This window comes from Podarcis raffonei, chromosome 6, assembly GCF_027172205.1.
Source record: "Podarcis raffonei isolate rPodRaf1 chromosome 6, rPodRaf1.pri, whole genome shotgun sequence".
In the NCBI taxonomy this organism is placed as follows: domain Eukaryota; kingdom Metazoa; phylum Chordata; class Lepidosauria; order Squamata; family Lacertidae; genus Podarcis; species Podarcis raffonei.
The window spans coordinates 59,520,292-59,541,226 of NC_070607.1; the positions used below are offsets into that span (position 1 = coordinate 59,520,292).

The 20,935-nt window shown below is 45.8% G+C and overlaps 1 protein-coding gene across 2 annotated transcripts in view; it reads right to left on the reverse strand.

Annotated features, from left to right (window-relative positions):
• Positions 1-20,935, reverse strand: part of SLC45A3 (solute carrier family 45 member 3) — a 42,115-nt gene that overhangs the window by 13,362 nt on the left and 7,818 nt on the right. Inside the window, exon 1 of one of the 2 annotated variants that reach the window (XM_053393334.1) lies at positions 1,629-1,753. The exons of the other annotated variant lie outside the window; for it this stretch is intronic. The gene's annotated coding sequence lies outside the window, so the exon portion shown is untranslated. Of the gene's footprint in view, positions 1-1,628; positions 1,754-20,935 lie in introns of those variants that run through there. 2 annotated transcript variants of the gene reach the window in all.

Sequence of the window (20,935 nt, forward strand, 5' to 3'; positions counted from 1 at the left end):
ATTTTCATGCCTGACATCCTTCCCTTCTCCAAACAATTCATTCACCTCTCACCCATCTTCATGGTTTATAATGAGACTACAGAAGAGCACATTTCCTTCGTACGCTTAGGGGGGGAAACCATGACCAAGGTAGAGGGAGAAGATGCACAAGCCACATAGAGCAAAACAGGGGGAAAGTTTGCGCACGGCACTTTGAGGATGGAACCCAACTGAAGATCATCTCCTAAAGGGAGATGCTATAGACTCCCAATGGTTTTTTCTTCTTCCTCGACTATGGAAACCCATCTTTACTGTTAACTAACTGCGGAGGGGAGAGGGTTGGAATGTGGGCAGATATCATCATGCAGATGAGAGGAAGTTTCCCCAGCTTTCAAAGCTGGAAAGGATAAAACTATTTACACCCCAAGTCATGTTTCTTGCAGGATCACAGACTTGTAGAGCTGGATGAGACCAAAGGGATCATCTAGCACAACCCCCTGGAATGCAGGAATCTTTCACCTAACGTGGGGCTCAAACCCTTGGCCCTGAGATTAAGAGCCTCTTGCTCTACTGACTATTTTCTAATAATTCTGAGTAGTAACCCACTTGGCAAGGGTCAGTTCTTCACATCTGCCAAGATTTACTCAGTCGGCAAATGAACCCACCCATCCACATACCCCCCTCCGTACGTATAAAGGACACCATTTTGCTAATTACATTGTTGATTAGGATGGTTAGATGGAGCACTGGTATGAGATTACTTCCCCCACACAGTCACAAGCGCTTTGAATTCATCAGTCCTATATGATTCAACTGAAGATGAAAGCACGGTCTGTGATGAAGGATGTGTTGAGAACTTTTGATCTTACGCATTAACTAAGTCCTGTTAAGTTCTCTTAACAAGTTCCCCAGATGACAGGGATGGTTAGAGGACACACATTAGAGATACCTTAGCACACTGATTCATATAGTACTTATAGGGGAAACTGGTAAAGGCTAAACTAGACAATCTTCTAGGTCTCTCCAGTTTCTGCAGTTCCCTCACCAAGATCAATAGCATAGCTCAGTCAGTAGAGCATGTGACTCTTAATCTCAGGGTCCTGGGTCCGAGCCCCACATTGGGCAAAAGATTCCTGCATTGCAGAGGGTTGGACTAGATGACAAGTCTATTATTCTGCTTTGCTTCAATACTAAACACCAGACAAGTCAAAACCTAGGATCCTGATGTTCTCTCTCACATGCAAGCCTAAATTCATACCCTTTAGCCTGGATTTATTGGCACACATTGAAAGCAAGGATGTGTGAACAGGCAGAAACTGAGAGAAATTCCTGGCTACCACATAATTCCTTTCCCCTACTTTAGTAGTTTATGGGGTGGGGGGAATGTGTCCCCAGTAGAATTTCCTGCTGCAATATTTCAATAATTATATGTCACACAACCATCAAGCTTTGGATGTGAAATTCTGCTTCTCTCAAAACATTTGTGTCTCTCTTCACGGAGGGGGAGGGGGGAGGGAGATCAGAAGAATTAACAGGATGAAGCAGGAAAACACAGTACACAGTTAAGAAAGCAACAGGATCATGCTATTCCAGCCTCCAAAAACGTCTGAAAAACCACCACTTATCTCTAACACAAAGAACAAACTCACCCGATTCTCTTCTGAGGCTGCGGGGCAACAGGTGAGCTCCCAGCACATTGGTTTCATCCCCTCAGACAAAGCTTCTTCAACAAAGTGAGCCTGACCCAGACACAGAGAGTGCATCACTCTAAGAGGTAGTGCATTAGTTTGCAGAAAGGAGGAGGAGTTAACCTATACTCAGCACACCTATCCTATTTGGTTTGGGAGCCCTCCCTGCCTTTTTTCCCCTCCTGTTGCCATCACCAAAGAATCGCATTGCAAACTACTGTATACTGCAGGCATGAAAAGGCGATAGATCAGTATCTACTGGTAGATTTGCAGTAGATCAGGAAGGGTTTGACAACAGCACCAACAAAATGGCTTTTTAAAAACAGCAATTAGTACTGCAAACCAATTCCTAAACTCGGAATGTGCTCCAAGAAACCCTGAGCGAAATGTCTGTTGCTCCTGCCTTTTTGGTAGGCAGATCTTGGGGTTCTAGTAAAAAACCAAAGCTGAAGTCTGCCAAACCCTGTTTTACAGAGAGATTGCCAGATGCAACATTGGTGTTCCACTTACAATGTGCCCTGTGCTTCTCTTTCTGGAAATATCACTGTGCCACAGAGCAGAAGACCTTATTTAAAAGCCTCCCAGTGCTAATGACAACTTTCCCGCTTTCCCTGTCCAGAAGGCTCCTCAGTCTATCGCACTAGCATTACAGACAGTAATCCAACAGGTGAATGAAATCCCTGCTTTTCATGGAAAGCAATGCTTCATTCTGCTGAATTTCTCACACAGGTGTTAAAAGAGCACAAGAGCCCTACCTGGGATGGGACTGTGGGGGGCCCAGAAGTGGAAAGCCCGCCTTGACAGCACAGGTTACTGTGAGCGCTGTCTTCAGAACAGAAGAGTTGGTACTGAAGTGGGATGCAAGATCATCCGCAGAGAACCGACATGGAATAAAAACTATGCCCCACTTATGCACTCCATGAGCAGCTCACCCAGTACGATGTCACTGTACAGCACTCACTGACTCAAAGCCCCTATATAGGAACTGGTCTGCTTATCCCTGTTTTCATCCAAGTTTAATAGATGCCAAGAGATCTGGCTGCTACGCCAAGTTAAGGCTTTGGTCTGGGACCGTTTGAATTAGGACAGAACTAAAAAGGAAGAACTACCCAAGGGAGAACCAATGTTGTGCTGTTCCTAACACAACTGTGGCTTATTTTCGAAAAGCTAATTTTTACTGCAGTTTCAGGTGCAAACTTAGCATGGAGAACAAGCAGCATGACCTGGGCATTGCCCCCCATCATTAAATGAATGGGGTGGAGCTGTCCCAGGTTATTTCTCAGTTGTATGGAAAAACTGTGGCGGAAGGAGGGAAACTGTTAGGATAATTTGATACTCTGCATTTGGCAGGTGCCAGTTTGGCTACAAATAACAGTCCCTGCAGAGAACAAGCATATATTATAAACCACTGATCTCCACCACAACAGGTTTGCTGGCAGACCGGATCTGTAGGCACACAGTCCAATGAGATGCTATATAGGGGAAGAGTCCCAGCCACAGAGGTACATTTGGAGCCCACCACGCTGAAAATAAAGCAGTGGTCCCGTCACTGTAATGAAGCTGTCCTGTTCACACCTTTGCTGGCTGCATGCCCATCTGCCCCTCTCCAGAAACTCTGCGTCAAAGACCCGGGAAGGACTGTAGCCCGTAAGCAGAGGACATGCAAATGTTCCCAAATTCAATCTGCTGCATCTCCTTATCTAAAGCCTTCCTTGAAGAGCCACTGCCAATCAATGCCCAATTGACAATGCTGAGCTAAATGGACCACTGGTCTGGCTTGGTATATGTTCCTATTTGGAGAGGCAGTGTGGTGTAGTGGTTAGTGTGTTGGACGACAACCAGGGAGACCTGTAGCTGGATCCCAACCCAACTGGAAAGGGGCTCCTGTGGCAAGCTGCCACTCAGTAAAAGACTTGTATTCACCCACAGACTGTAAGCATCCCTGGCAAAGAGTGTATCATGATATTCTGTATACTAACTAGCCCAGCTTACTAAATAGATGCTAAATTTAATGGTACAATGAAAACTAACCTCCACACTCAAACTGACTCTAAGTAAATAGATGCAATTTGTCCCAGTGTGTTTAATCCCCTCCAAGATTTCCATTTTAAAAAAACAAAACACGGTCAGATGTTATCTTGCTACTTTAAATGCATATTCTGTTAAGCTGTGAATTATGAATACATTCATAAACCATCTGCCCTTTGCATTTTTCTTATGCAACATGCAGTTTTATTAATAAAAAAATAAGCAACTGCCTTCCATGAAAGCAGTATAGTCACTGGTGTCTAAACAGATCAGGCAGAGAGCTGAGACGGGTCTGCTTTCTCCTGAAAAGAGTATACACAGTACAGTATACACAAGCCCTACCTGATGAAAAATGAACGACATTTCCCCCCAAGAAACAACAGAACAACTCATCAGAACTTCCTCACCTGGAAACCAGGTAAGTGGGTTGGGCCTCAACTTGATTTAAAGGGGGAAAGCTAGACAAAGGGAAGGTTTAAAAGCACAGCTTGGGAGGACAGCACAGTTCTGATAATGGCCAGGCAATCAAACAAGCCTGGATGTTTAGCATTCCTGCAGTTTCAGGACAACTCTCCTCCTATTTTGCTCTGCAAAGTCGTGGAAAACAGCTCTTTTTCTTCATGGATGTACAAACTGGACAACAGTGACAGAGAAAAAAGATAGTGAGGATTCTACAGCAGCTGCCAAGCCCAGATAAAACGCTTCCCCATTTAGATACACACACACAAACACAACTTTCCAGCTTCCAGTCACAAGTTTTTTTTAGAAAATGTTCTTGGGCAGGGACAAAATCATTCAAAATTCAGAAAATCCTCCCAAGAGGAGTTACTCTCACCAAAAAAGAATAGGATTTAACACTGTGCTAGTATCCAACTGTATTGTAACATCAAATATGCACTTAATTCCTTTATCATTTACAGCATCTGTTGAGAACTGGAACTTTTTAAAGTATCTGTATGCTGCTTTTTCACCTTGCAGTCTCTTCAAGGTGGCTCACAATAATGGGATTCATGAACCTTCAATCTATATCTGAAGTTCAGAGGTGAGTGTACCCCAAATCATCATCATCATGTACCCCAAATGGAACCACACAAGGAAAGTCTTCAGAAAAATATATTTGGGGGGGAGGAATGACACACCTAAAACAGTCCAATGTATAGAAAGCATGCTCAGTGATCAAAGATTGCTGGGTGGTGTAATGGTTAGAGTGTTGGACTAGGACCTGGAAGAGCAGGGTTTGAATCCCCACTCAGCCATGAAGCTCCCTGCCTCCCGCTGCTGCCATGCTACTGGGAGCTAAGCCATGGTTTGTACATGAACCCAGGCAGGCTCATGGTTTGTCTCCCTCTAAATAAATCATGAATTGTAAACTAAGAACAAGCTTTGGCTACAGTTCATGGTTTGTTTAGAGTGAAAGAATCTACAAGCTCAAGTTCTCTCAGTAACAGGGAAACAGCAGAAGAGGGGCAAAGCAGCGGCTTTTATTATTATTGTGCACCAGGACATTTGCTCATTCATGCTAAGGCATAGTTTGGCTTAGGGATGCGGGTGGCGCTGTGGGTTAAACCACAGAGCCTAGGACTTGCTGATCAGAAGGTCGGCAGTTCGAATCCCCACGACGGGGTGAGCTCCCGTTGCTCGGTCCCTGCTCCTGCCAACCTAGCAGTTCAAAAGCACGTCAAAGTGCAAGTAGATAGATAGGTACTGCTCCGGCGGGAAGGTAAACGGCGTTTCCATGTGCTGCTCTGGTTCGCCAGAAGTGGCTTAGTCATGCTGGCCACATGACCTGGAAGCTGTACGCCGGCTCCCTTGGCCAATAAAGCGAGATGAGCGCCGCAACCCCAGAGTTGGTCACGACTGGACCTAATGGTCAGGGGTCTCTTATAGTTCGGCTTAGCATTGTGTGCTAACCAGGTCTAAGTGCCCAAGCTCTAAAGCAATTAATCTTAACTATGCTTACCTGGAGATGCTAAAGGCTGAACCCGGGACTTTGCATGAAAAGCAGACGCTCTTCCATTGCGGTACAACTAGGCAATATCTGAACCAATATTAATGGAGTAAAGGCAGGGCATCAGTGCAAATTTTGAAACATATATCCCAGCGCAAAGTACAGCAATTCCCTCAGGGCAGCTGTGTTAAATTAAATTCTGGCATCTCTTTCGGGTATTTTTACGAGTACGAAATTGGACCAAATTTGGTTTTTAAAATTAAAATAAAACATTGCGGGACATAAATGTGTCAAATTGTGTGACTTGGCAACTACGCATAGTTTTCTTTTTTTAAAAAGATAGATTTAAAAAGTGCTAGCCGTGATCCAAATCTGCCCTCCCCACATGGAAAGCAGGAGGGCACAAAGGCCATACCTGTGAAGGACAGAAAACTGGAGCCAATGGGGTGGCAGATGATGGGCCAAAAGCAAATGGGCACCGCAGCAAATCCTCTCCTTCTCCCCACCTCTGTTCTGCTCATACTCTCCAATGCTCACACAGGTTCCCTCAGCTACTGATCTACTACTAGTGCAGCATTTGCCAACCTTCCAAATGTTTTGCACTGCAACTCCCATCAGCCTCAGCCAGCTGGCTCGGGGCTGATGGGAGTTGTAGTCCAAAACATCTGGAGGGTACCAAGTTGGCAAAGGCTGAACTAGGGGCATTATACTGTGACTGGTTTCTTTTAAAAATAGTTAATTATAGTTGACGGAATAATTTACCCCCAAAAAAGAAAGAGAGAGAGAAGGGTGGTTTAATACAATCTTAACAGAGGCATTCTTTCTTCTCTCTCTCTCTTCACAGACACATTCACACCTCTTCTAATACGGTGCCTGCCACAATACATGCATTCATCATGTAAAAACATGCTCCTTTCCCATTCAAAAGTTCACTGTTATATATAGATTTAAAAGCCAACTAGAACACATGTAATTAATTGACTAGTACTCCTTTATTTGGGTAACAGTCCAATAAGCTTATACATGCTGGATCTCAATCATGAATGGGGGGGCAGTTGTTATATGGTCAGTCTCTTTCCTTTCCAGTCTCTGGCCTGGAATTCAATTTTCCCCCAGGCTTGTCGCTGATCTCTAGCCCAGACTGTCGCTCTTGACTAGAATATAGCTCGTGTGCAGAGAATTTTGTTTACATTTAAGGCCAATGTACCGGAAAATCTGGAACCAACTGGCTGAATATGAAATACACCATGGTGTAATTCTGGCTATGTTGTATGTTGGAATGGAACTCACCTGACCCTCCCCCCTCCCCCCAGCCCCACTTCCTAAAATGTGTTCTGTAGCAGGGAAGGGATGGAAGCACAGTTGTAATTTATTTCATTTCATCTCCCTGAATTAGCTCCAGGTTTCCGGTGAGCAGAGGCCTCGATTACATTACTGGCCCTATACCAGGCAGCAAGGCTAATGACATGCTGCTGGAAATCCCTTATTATCCAAAGCGGAAGGCAGAAACATAGGTTTGAATATAGAAGCTTCCCTGGGTACAAATGCAAAGAACCAAGAAACCTCGCAATCTGGAAATGTAGAGTCTCCTCTCTAAGATTTACAAATCAGCATTCGGTTGCCAAATGGAGGCATTTATCAGTTCTTCCGTGAGAATTTAACTTAAGTTTCTGTACACATGTGGGCCTTAAAATGCACAGGGGTCATTGTTTCACAGTGTGCTTTTTCACAAAGCAGTTTGCAAGTGTACACACCTTTGCGCAATAACGTCTTCTAAAGTGGCAGCTACTATCTGTGTATACAGGTGGGGATGTGTATACAGTGTACTGTATACAGTATACAGTCACAGGTTAATGTGCTGCCTCCTATTCTGCCTTTATTCATGGACAAGTTAAACATGGCGATGGGGAATTTTTGAACCAGTGTGCTACGGCACACTGGGGTGCCTTGAAGGATGGTCAGGGATGCCATGGGCAACACTGGCCTCTGCCCTTTTCTTCCCTCCCTTCCTGTGATGCCCTCTCACATCTGTCTCCCAAAGGCTTGCACAGCTGTTTGTTGCAGCAGCCCTGGCTACAAGCTCCCCAGGCAAATGGTGCCTCTAGGGTTGGCCAGGGGCTGCTGGTTACCAGAAGCTGAGGCGACCTTGGGGTCAGCAAGCAAACAGGCGAGGGAGGCCAGCCAGCCAGTCTGCCAGCCCTTGCTGTTGGAAATGGACAGACAAATCTCAGGCCCTTGTGGTGCAGTGTGAGGGGGTACCTCTCTTTGGGGCAGGGGCAGCAGCAGCAGCAGCTGCCCAGAGGACTCTCAAGGACAGGGGAGAGGAAGCTGTGGGAACACTCCACAAGGGAGGGTGTTCGAAAAAGGGTGAGAGGCTGCCAGCTCTGCAGGCAAGGGGTGACATAACTGGGCTCCTGAGCCCCACAGGAGTGTCGCAGGAAGAATGTACCGTATTTTTCGTTCTATAGGGCGCATCGGCCCATAGGACGCACCTCGTTTTGGGGGGGGGATGAATAAAAAAAAATTATTCCCCCCCCCAGCCGCGGCTGCCGCCCCAAGCCTTGCGCACACCTGCCCGAAGCACTGGGCGCCCTCCGGAGGGCTCCCCGTGCTTCGGGCGACAGGCTGCCGCCCCAAGCCTCGCGCGCAAGGCTTGCAGACACTCGCCCAAAGCAGGGGGAGCCCTCCGGAGGGCTCCCCGTGCTTCGGGCGACAGGCTGCCGCCCCAAGCCTCGCACGCCCGTCGGGACCTCCCGCCGGGCGCGCGAGGCTTGCAGACACTCGCCCGAAGCAGGGGGAGCCCTCCGGAGGGCTCCCCGTGCTTCGGGTGACAGGCTGCCGCCCCAAGCCTCGCGCGCCCGTCGGGACCTCCCGCCGGGCGCGCAAGGCTTGCAGACACTCGCCCGAAGCAGGGGGAGCCCTCCGGAGGGCTCCCCGTGCTTCGGGTGACAGCCTGTCACCCGAAGCCTCGCGCGCCCGTCGGGACCTCCCGCCGGGCGCGCAAGGCTTGCAGACACTCGCCTGAAGCACGGGGAGCCCTCCCGAGGCCTCCCCGTGCTTCGGGTGACAGGCTGCCGCCCCAAGCCTCGCGCGCCCGTCGGGACCTCCCGCCGGGCGCGCAAGGCTTGCAGACACTCTCCCGAAGCACGGAGAGCCCTCCAGAGGGCTCCCCGTGCTTCGGGCGACAGGTTGCCGCGCCAAGCCTCGCGCGCTCCCGCCGGGCGCGCAAGGCTTGCGGACACTTGCCGGGGCTGCAGGCTGCTGCCCGCAAGCCTTGTGAGCCCGCGGGAACTCCCGCCGGGCTTGCAAGGCTTGTGGATAGCTTCCTGAAGCCTGGAGAGCAAGAGGGGTCGGTGCGCACCGATGCCTCTCGCTCTCCAGGCTTCAGCGAAAGCCTGCATTCGCACCATAGGACGCACACACATTTCCCCTTCATTTTTGGAGGGGAAAAAGTGTGTCCTATGGTGCGAAAAATACGGTAGTTGGTCAAGGGAGCTGTGGACTCAAAAAGGTTGAAAACCCCTGGCATGGCCTGTTCCAAAAGGAGGTGATCTGAAAGTGCTCTCTGTGTACACATGTATGCAGTAAGCACTTGAGAAGTCCATTCTTGGCACAAAATGGATTATAACTGTTCCAGGAGAATGAGCTTTAGATTGAGACTTTAGATTGGCAAATAGTGCGAGAGAGGGATGCTATGGGGATGGTATCACATGTATGGTAACCCCAAAAGACACCTGCATCCAGCTCTGAGCACACATCTGCACACCCTGCGTACAAACTCTAAGGCTGTGATTCTCCCCATACTTAACTAGGAAACAAATGCCATTTGACACAGTGGGTCTTTCCTCTGTGTAAACATAAACCGTATTGTGCAGTAAATCTTAACATCTTTGCCAAAAGACAACCAACAACAACACCCACCTGTCAATTGTTTTGACTTTCCAAAATAAAAAATGGCCATTTATAGCACTGAGATTCCATTTTGATTTTCAGCAACCTATGTTCACCAGAAAGGAGGTGGGGAGTGCCAGTAACAGCCATTTGAAAACTATTTCTGTTTCAAAACAAGAGTTATAAATAAAATTGAACGATTAAAAGTAAGGCAAGCATTGGATGGAACATTTTGAAGCTGTTCAAACAGGAGTGAATGAGGATTTATGAGTCGGGGCACTGGAAAAAAAGGGAGGGGGAGAGAAAGATCTGGCTACCACCTCATTTTTCCACAGCATACCTCATCAAAAGCATTAAAGATGACCACAGCAGGAGGAGATAAAACAGGTCAGGGGGTCTGATACTAACGTGATGGTGAATAAACAAGACCCTCCAGAAAATCAGAGGCAAAAATAACAGATTATGGTACCAGTAAGGGTTTACATGGCAGCCCGCCTTTTTCTGAAACTTAGACTTCTTTCGTAAAAGGTACTAGAAGCTATGCCACAGAACAGGGTCATGTCTCAAGAGTAGCCACAAAACATGGGGACCAAGTGGGCAGAGTGTGTATGGCACAGAGCCCTAACAGCCACAAAGCTCACTGGGTGGCCTCGAAGTCTCCATTTCTCAGCCTAACCTGTGGGGATAAAATAAAATCACCTCATACACATGCCAAATTGAATTCTGCGGAAAAAGTGCAGGACACAAGGGTGATGAGAACAGTGATGTAATGGTAGCAGGGACAGGGAGGGACACAGTTCCACCACGTATTTTACATCGGGGACAATGATGTCATCTCCTGGGGGGATGTTTGTCACTCCTCTGCATGCCAAATAAATAAGCTTTTCTCAGAAAGAAACCCACCAAATAAACTACACAGAGAAAGAGATGGCCTATGTTAGCATGCATGGCTAAGGGTTAAACCACTGCTTTTATTTTTTTAAACCCTCCAAAGTCCCTTTACTATGAATTAATGACCAACCAAAATGCCCCAAAGCTTTCAACTCTACCAAAATTTCATCAGGGCGAATATTAAGCAAAGCAGGAGTGAGTGTGTGCTTTAGGCATAAAGTCTGCATTGGCTATCCATTCATTTTTATTGTATAGTCTTAATCCCCATTGGCACCATACATTTAAAGCAATACCATCCCACATTAAAGAGTCATGACCCCCTGCAAAGGATCCTGGGAACTGTAGTTTGTGAAGGGTGCTGACCCATTCCCTGGGACTGGTTGTTCTGCTACTCCGGGAACTGCAACTCTGTGCAGGAAAAAGGGATCTGCTAACAACTCAGCACCCTTAATGTTTGGTCAAATGAGCAGCCAGAGTTTCCAGACACACTGGCATCAAGGCAGGCGGGGGCCCCACCCTCGGCCTATGCCCATAGCTCCAACATCTTGTCTGCTTCCCCCCTCCTGCTTCTCCAAGTTATTATTAACAGAAGAATAAAAATGTAAATCAAACCAAGTGGGAAAAACATAAAGCAGCCCCAAACACGTGCCCCCCCTTTAACCTCTAGGCCATGGTAGTGGGCAGGGATTAAAGCCCTGCACCACATGACCAGAGTCCTTGTATTTATATGTCAGTGTGTAAAACCCACCCTGCTGAGCAGCCTTTTCTCTGCCTGAGGCTAGGGCTTCTGCTGAGCGTCTAGTCCAACAGACACACAAAAGGGATTAGCCAAGAGCCTCTCAGCCCTGCAGAGTAATCCATCAAATTATCCCCTTGTTGGCGTGGCTGTCCTCTTCAGAGGGGAGAGCGGGCCGGGATTGCGGGAGGGGAGGGGGGTGGCCTCTAAAGGCTTTTGAAGAAGCTGAAATTACACTTGAGCCTGAAACAGTCCACCCAGCTGCTTCCAGCCCAAGAACCACAATGGGATGGTTGTAAACAGAACCCTGAGAGACGGGAGGGAAGCAGTGAGGGAGACAGGCAGGGAGAAAAAGAGGACAGGCAGACACTGTTGAAAAGGGCAATGGCCTCCCCCCCCCCCCCGCCAAGTGTCAAAATCCAACAGGTGGCTTCGCTCCCCTCCCTCAGCCCCTTTCTGTATCCAGTAACAGAAAACAGCAGCGCTGAAAAGGAGCTGACAATATATCTTGACCCCCTCCCCACCCCTTCTTCATTTAGGGGGAAAGGGCCCACATTTCAAGGAGTTGGGTCATGTATTATGCAGCAATACCCAAAGGCGTTTTTCCTCCCTTCTAAGCAGTGCCAAGTTCAGGGCCTCTGCATCTTCCTGGAAAGTCCCCGCCTGGACCAGTTATCTCTGGGACATCCCGATCCATCCCTTGCTTAGCTGCAACCTGTATTTAAGTGACACAAACCTGTCAAGAGAGAACTCTCAGTGTGCCCCCAAAAATGCCATTGGGGGAGCTTCGCCCACAAATTCCCCACACGATGCTGGAAGATGATTTCGTTCTGTGCAAGAGGCTTTTGTTTTTCCTAAAACACCAATAAACGAGCAGCATCTAAGTTTGCACCAAATACTTCCAGTTTCCTAGATAAGGATCAAGAAGTTGTCCAGAGAAGCAGAGCTGGCGCATGCAAGCTCTATTCGTTTCAAGAGGAATTCGAGGAGGAGAGGCCTTCTGTCGTTCCGCTCCGTGCCCACTGTGAAGATGTTTGCTTTCAAGTCTAGATTGTTTCAACCCACTTTAAAAATCTGGGCCCAATTGCAAGATCAAAGCACTTCAAAAGGTATTGTCATAAATTTGTATCCTGAGAGGTTACTTGAGAAAGCGGGGAGGGAAAATAACATTTCCTTTACTCCAACTTCCTACCAAATGTACAGATCAGTGACACATCAGATTCATGGCCAGCAGACAACTGATACATGTGGTCTGCACTGCAGATGGGTGAAATTTTTTTGCAGGGGTGATTTTTTGGGCTCCATAGGGCCTTGGGCTGTCGCAGCTATTATTATTTGTTTTTTTTATTTAGTTGTTAGGTGCCTATTCCCCTCATAGAGCTGCAGAGTTCCCTGGGAAGAACGACTGACTGTTAAACCACTGGGGGGGGGGGGCGAATAAGGGTCTCCTAACAACTCTCAGAACCCTTAACAAACCACAGCTCCCAGAATTCAGAGCCATGACTGCTTAACGTGGTACAGTATTATGGTAGTGAAATGTATAGTGTGAATGTGGCCTTAGTACATTTTTATTCCTCCTTTCCTCCAAGGAGCACCAGACTGCATACATGCCCCACCCTAATTACAGGGCTGGCCCAAGACATTTTGGCATCTGAGGCAAACCACAAAATGGTACCACTCCCAGCCCACCAGGGAAGAAGGGGGCGAGTGAACATCTACTTACCAGATGGCTGAAGTAGGAATCAAAGGCCATTGCGGGAGGAAGGGGCCTGCTCTGAATCACGCCAGGTGGGTGCAGACCCCATGCAACCCCAGAGGGCACCCCCTGGCATTTCCTCCCTAGGGGTGAGAGGAGACCAGCAGCACCTCCTATTCTCCGAGAGCCCACTGTAGAAGTGGCATGGGGGGGTGCCAAGGAGGTGGCAGATCTGGCCTCCAAAGAGCACACTGCATCCATCACTGTGGTGGGCAATGCATTCCTTGGAGGCTGAATCTACTGCCCCCGTGGATCTTGCCACCTGATGTAGTTGCCTCACCTTCCCTCATGAATGGGCTGCCCTTGCCTAATTCTCATCACAATCCAGTAATGCAGGCTTAATGGAGAGCATGAGGTTCTCAAGGTCAGCCTAGGACCTCCTAATGGTTTAATGGGGGTCTTTCTCAATGAAAGAAGCTTTCCGAAACCCTATCCACCGTTCCCCGCCCCCTTCAGCCCCAGGCTCCATGCACACTTGCCAGAAAGTTAGAGGATACAATTCCAAGTCACCAAGGTCATAGATAAAAAGAGGTCAGCTTCAGTGTCTGATCTCACACTCAGGCTAACCAGAAATTGGAGGGCACATGATCTGAAGAATTTCAGGCTCTGCCCTCACCCCCACCCCACAGCCCCAGCTCTAGACAAAGACAGAGACTTTCTCAGCTTAACATCACTCCATGGTGTCAAGAATCTGAAAAATGCAATAGGCTTCAGGAAGGTCAGGCTGAAGACAGCGGCATCGCAAACCCTTGTGACCATGCGTGGTCACACTGTCAAAGGCAATTATTGACATTTTCTCCTCTGCTGCCAGCCAGCGGCATGCAAGCCTTTGAACCAGATGTACAGTGGGGAACGCCTATTGATGCAAGCAACACTTTGCTCTGAAGAGGTTTCAAGCAGAAAATGCTGGAAATTAATCTAGAGAAGGGATTCCTCCGGCTGTGGATTTCTCTTCCCAAGCCACACCTCTACAACCCCACATATGTAAGGAACATAGGAAGTTGCCTCGTACCAAGTCAGATCACTGGTCCAGCTACCTCAGTATTGTCTATGCTGGCAGGTCATGGTTCTCCATGGTTTCAGCCCTACCTGAAGATTCTGGGGATAGAACATGGGACCTTCTGCATGCAAAGCAGGTGTGGTAAGAACAGTGGGAGTCAGACCTCATCCAAACAGTTGGCAGTAAGCCCTATTTTGTATGAGTTTTTTGGTAATCCTGTGAGCCTGCCTTGGTGAAGAAAAGGAGAAAATTGTCTTTCAGAGCCTTGTTACTAGGATGAAAATATTACAGGAAATTAGTCCATTTAATGCCTGTTTGGCTTAAGTTACCTTCTGAGCCAGTTGGAGTTTTATTATTTCATGCAAGCAAGGAAGGAAAAGGGGAGGGTAATAATAAGAGGAAGGAGAAACGCTTCAATAGCAACTAGAAAAAGGAACTGAAATGTGAACTTATCTAAAGCAGAAATCTAAAACCCCACATCTTACGGAGTTTATGTTCCTTGGAATTATAAAATGCCAACCCAGCATTTGCATATTCAGGTCACCCATTCAGGAAGTTCAGTTTACTTACGGTCACTTCATGCAAGGTTGCCTTCCTATGTGAATATTACTGCTATGCAAGAAAAAAAATATGTATATACACAATCATATTTGATGGACAGGTGCAGTTCAGCATAAGGTATCACAGGAACCCCAGAGTTTCTTCTCAGGCTCACAGAATAAGGGGGACCTGCAAGGATTTTGTGATAGTAGTGCGCACGATTATTTATAGCAGACAGGGTATCAAGGTAAGAAGCAGTTTTGGGAAACATTTACTTTAGCAAAGACTAAAATCTTATAAATAAAGTGCAGTACAGAGGTTCCCAAACTGTGGTCTGTGGACAACAGGGATCTGCAGCCTTCATTCAGGTGTCTACAGTGTGTCTGTGGATTTGTGGTTGCAGATGGGAGACTGCACATCCATCACATTAAATACAGGAAACCCCCTTACGTTCTGGCTCTTTATGTGTGTATGTCAGCAGAGCATTCCGCCTCGCTCCACCCTCTTTCAGTGCCAAAGACAGCATGTGCATACACAGTTGCACATGCAAACGCAGGCAAATTGAGAGTTGCCTGTATTCATTTTTATTTTGAATTGTTTTTAGATTGCTTCTTTTGTCTATTATTTTGCATTTTATTGTATTAGTCTGAATTCTATGGAATAAAAATACAATTAAAAATCATATAGCATCTAATGCAGCTGCTACAACAGGCAGAAAACTCAGTAAGACTCTGCACAATTTTTAAGTGGTTCATGCGGGGGGGGGGAGTTTGGAAAGCACAGCTGCCATGGATCCCAAAAGCACCCACCAAAAAGTGCAACCTTTACTCTAGCACTCAAGCATTTCCAGTGGGCAACCCCACACAAGGAAAGAAGAGAAATACTAGTGTCTAGCACAGGCATAGGCAAACTCCGGCCCTCCAGATGTTTGGACTACAGTTCCCAATATCCCTGACTACTGGTCCTGTTAGCTAGGGGTGGTGGGAATTGTAGTCCTAAATATCTGGAGGGCCAGAGTTTGCCTATGCCTGGTCTAGCGTTTCACAGCTAGGAGAAGCAAGGCCCAGAAACCAGAAGACTTTTTCTCAAGTTCCCCAAAGGCACATAGCAAAAGGAATAATCCCAAAGCCACAGTGTGTCATGGAGTCATGACACAGTAAGCAAGCTTTCAAATTCTCCAGATCTCTTTTAATCATGCTCTATGAATGTTGGTTGGGGGGGGGGGAGCTGGAGAGAGAAAAAGCTGGGCATGTTGTCGTCCCAAAGTCTGCAGTTTGTAACAGTCTTAAAATGGAGTGCAGGAGGAGTTATGCAGTCATAATTGGATTAGCTTTACTAGGGGAAAGACAGATTTGCAAGATGTACCCAAGGCTACCAAGACAAAGAAGCATAAATGCTGTTTCCCCATTTTTGAAGATATAAAATTTAGCAGTTACTTTGGTTATGTCTCCTCGTCAAAACACAAGGATGACTTCAGCTTTCTGACATCCAAGATAAAAATGAAAGTATTTATATTAGCAAAACTGAAGATTACTTTTGAGGGTGTGCACTAGGTACAGAGTCAACAGAAGCCAAACTAAGAAAAATTACCTTGTATTTGGAGGACATGTAACCCCCTCAAAATTTAAGTCTCTGGCACTGAAAGTTCATTTCTCTCCACTTTGAAGACCCCTCTCCTGGACAGAGAAATGCAATATTCTTTAAAGCACATAAAAGTTGTAGGTAGTCATGTGGTCTTTACCACCCTGTGGCTCCTGTAACTGTTTCTCCTCTTAGTACCAACACTGCCATTTATAATTTGAATATAAGGAATGCAATCCTTGGGTGTCTGAAGTGCATCTCTCTAAATGTTTCTTCTCTAAGGAAGAACAGTTTGATACCGTTTGTGTGTACAATATAGAAACAGATATCTAAAGAGATAAAATATAGAGCAGTTCCCATGGGATGGTCCAACATAACTTTTCCCCTGCCAAGTCTAAACAAACTGGCTAGATAGGGGAGGTCTGGGTTGGAGCAGACTTGTTTGTGAGCCATTCCAAAAACCTGCTTTTCAGGGTTCAGGATTGCATTCCAGGACACAACAGCAGCTCTGAGCCTGCTGAGAAGGAGCACCCAAAGAGAGCATCTTCTTTGGAAAAAGCCATAGCCAACCCTCCGGTCAATTGAGTACTAGCATTAACAGGCAAAGCGGAGTTCAGTTGCAAGCTTGGGATAGGGAGACTGGTTTTTTATGCCAACAGAAAAGTCATATCTGACATGACACGCCGTTATAGCAAAGACAGGAGGAAGACACAGTGTTCAAAGTCTCCGCTGTAAGACGCTTTGAAGAGACTATGACAGAGGGCTCCACATTTTATTACTTTTTTCTGACTGAACTTAAGAGCATGACCTTTTGCTCCTAGTCGAAGAATACACTTTGGATCCCAGACACAGACAGACACACAATACTAATGGGCCTTTTTGTGATCACGTGGTAACTAATGCATTTTCCCCCATGGCAATTTTCTGGTCTGCAATTCCAGCTATTTATATCCCTGCCAGAGAAGTTTAATGCCTGTGTGTGTGTGTGTGTGTGTGTGTGTGTGTGTGTGTGTGTCTTCTTTGACCATAGCCAGCAGGTTCCCTCTTCACAATCTCCAAAGAAAGAATAGATTAGAAACAAAGATCATTTGCAAACAGGAGGAACTGGGTACTTTTCACGGATCTCATGCCCTCCAGATGTTTTGAACTGAATTCCCCATCAGCCTCAGCTACCACCCTGTTGGTTGAGGCTGATGGGAGTTGTAGTCTGTCTGACACATCTGGAGGACAGCAGGTTGGCAAGATCATACAGAAATGGTATGAAAAGAGGCAAGGCTCATCTCTACAGCAGGATCGAAAGTTACATAATTTGTAATGGGCTGCCTTACTTTGCTCCCATGAATGAACTTAATACAATTTCTACAATCCAGCATTACAGTATTTTCAGAGCCAGTTTGTGAATCTCCTAAAACCACATCGGGCTTATTGTTAATAGGAATTATTAACCAGCGCCCATAAATCAATTACAACTACTTACTGATGGGACTAAATAATAATATTTGGGGTTTTATGAAAGTTTCATGGCAAAGGTTTCAGCTCTCCCTGAAGCCACCCACAAAGCTAAAAACTGCTCAGTGTTGACTTTATCATTCCAATCATCTGCCAAATGTTTTGGGTATGATTTTGGCCTTTTTTGGTCCCAGTTATCCACTTCTGCAAATGGCACATCAGTTTAGCCTCACAGAGAAGCTGAGATGATAACTGGTTTCATGGCTGCCAGATGATCAGATCCTGCTTTGAGGACGGTATAAAGGATCTTTTTTAAAAAAGTAAAAGGAGTTGGGTTCAGCATTAGATTATTGGCTCATGTCCCTCTGTAGGCTGATCTTGTCTGCTACACTCGTAACACAAACAGTCCTGTGTTGATACACAGCATGGCTAAACAGAACAAACAAGGCCAGTTATAAATGTTCTCACTTACTGGTGCGTCACATGGACAGGGTGGCAATTGAGAGCAATCTTGCAGACAGCCTCTGAAAATTGCAAGGACACACTTTCTCTCCCAATAGCCCTTTATGTTTCATTTGTTGAGATGTTTGCCCACCTCTAGCTGTGTTTACCGTATCAAAGTTCATGGGAAACACAGGTGAAGCGGAAGGGTAGCTGGGTAACAGATTATCCCCAATCACAAATGAGTCCTGACATCTTCACGGTTAAGTTTCAAGCATGCATATGGAAAGCTGAACTTCATCATTTATAAAGCACATAATGTTTTGACACCGAAGTTCACTTTGTATGGTATGCATGCATGCAAAAAGTTACAGAGCAGGGATGAGGAACCTGTGACCCGCGAGATGTTATTTTATGTCAACTCCCAGAAGAATGACCAATGGTCAAGAATTACTGGAGCTGTATTCTAGCAAGATCTGGAGGGCCACAGGTTCCCTGTCCCTGATAGAGGTGGTCAGTCTGACTTACTGCTGCAAAACCTTGGGATACCCTTTCCCAGGACATCCACCAATGTCCACAACTGCTCTCAAACCAGCCAGGGTTAAAGATGAGGTACCCCCACAGAGATGCACCGAATTTAATCTGAATAGGTATTTTATGTCATGTTTCCCCTGCGTTCCATATGAAAATGGAAATAATTGTGCAAGACACAGATCACAACCAAAGGCCACTGTATACTTGCATAACTGTCACTTGATGAATGCATTGTCAGGCAGTGTCTTCCATGTGTGAATGAGAAATAACGCCTATTAAGTTTAGTAGGACTTACTTTGGAGAACATGTGCACAGGATTGCAGCTTTGTCCACAAGCATTCATTGACTGGTATAAGGCAAGCAATGATGGTTCTGCTACAAATATGTAGTAGAACAGAGTTGGCCAACTTGTTTGTACAGCACTATCTTTTTTTTTTACTTCTTTTTATTCATTTTCTATAACCAAACAACAACAACAAAAAAAGAAAAATAAACAACACACACCAAAGAAAAAATAGAACATCAACCAAAACAAAAAACATGAACAGACCAGAAGACAAACATTAATTAACAACAAATAACAGTTGACTTCCCTCCATCTCGGTTTTGGGTTATGTAAAATAATAATTCCATTCTGCGGTTTTTCATTTTATATCATCTACACATTGCAAGGGTTATATTAAACCCTGGTACTTCTAGAGGAATTTGGGAAAGTAGCGGGCTTTAAGTTAAACAAAACTAAAACTAAAATGATGGTTAAGAACATGGGGGAAGATCTAAGGAGGCAGTTAGAACTTCAATCGGGAATCAAAGAAGTTAAAAAGGAGTGTGGCTAGGAGTGTGACCTAGGAGTGTGGCTAACGATGAAAAATATAAATTTAATGGCTGATAACTACATAAGTACTTGGAAGGAAATCCAAAAGGAACTAGATATTTGGAATAGGATAAAACTCTCCTGGTCAGGCAGAATGGCAGCAATTAAGATGTGCATACTGCCGAAACTATTATTCTTATTCCAAAATGTCCCAGTGATTAGAGGAAGTGCAATATTCAAAAACTGGCAAAAAAATTCTCTCTAAATTTATATGGCAAGGCAAAAGACCGAGAATTAGATTTAAATTGTTTGTACAGCACTATCAATGCACCCAGTAACTGAGCACACTTGACTGCAGCTGAGGAAAGGTGAAATAGTAGGGTTAATGTATTATGTGCTTTATAAATAATAAAAGTTCAGCTTTCTAAAATTGCTTTTCAGGGTAACCCTGAAGTTCCCTCCATCAGCTTGGCTGGGTAAAACTGCCATTTGGCTTCTCTACTCTTCCCTAAACTGTCTTCTGCGGCAACCACTTCACCTGGCTATTATGAAACTTTATTATGTAACACAATGGAAGACCAGAATGACAATTGGCTTGTTTTCCTCTTCCTGCTCTTTGTATCTTCATCAAGTAAAAGTTAATAAGAAAGAGAAAGTGGGGCAGAGACAGACAGACAAATACCTGCCCCAAGGATCTGAATGCTTCAAGAGGGAGAGGAAACATGAGATGGGAAACAGTGGGATGAAGGGGCGAAGCACAGCTAACAGCAGATGATGAATATGGGTGAATGCAGTTACATGTACTTGGGGTTAAGCCAAAGACATCATAGAAAAGTTAGGTTTTGGATAAAATGGAAGGTGTCAATATGAAGGTACGCTAGGAAGGATGCAACCAGCAGAAGATAAGTGATTCAGGTGGGAAAATTGATCCACTGAAAATGGGAGTCCATTCCTTCCATTTCAAGGATTTTAAGTTCTTCCAGCATGCCCCTTGGTGTCCTGGATCTACTGCTGATGAGTGGAGAAACCTGGGGACCCTCCAGGTGTCACTGGACTCCCAACTCGCTTCAGCCTAAAACAGTGTGACCAATGGTTAGGACTGATGGGAGTTGTAATCCAACAACATCCAGAGGCCCACTCCCTGCTTTAGAGGGAGGTGAGGGCCAGGGCCAGTATCCAAAGAATTGAGAAAGTAGTTCTTTGTGCCCAATGGATTTCAGATTTCTGTTTCTCAAACAGCAGCACACGTGAAATGTTCACATTTCGTGTGTGTGTGTGTGTGTGTGTGTGTGTGTGTGTGTGTGTGTATAAACACACAATCATGTATCCTCAACACCTTATTAAGTTAACTTTGTAACAGGTTATAGTTGCTTTGAGAGCCAGTCCTGATTAAAAAGTGGGAAGGGAAGGAAGATACTTGCTTTGTGTGTAACTGTAAGTCACAAGCTATAGATTCCTGTGAATGATCAGTGTGCTGGTTCATGTTGTTCAGTTGGGTCCACCCTTCTCCTCCCTGTCCCACCCCAGGAGGAAAACAACAACCCCCAGCACTGACTTAGCATTATGCATGAAGTAGCACTTGGGCTTTGTTTCAGTCCAACCAAACCAAAAGTCAAGGTTTGTACTTGGTTTACTGCTCCAGGAGGAGGAGCAAGGAAG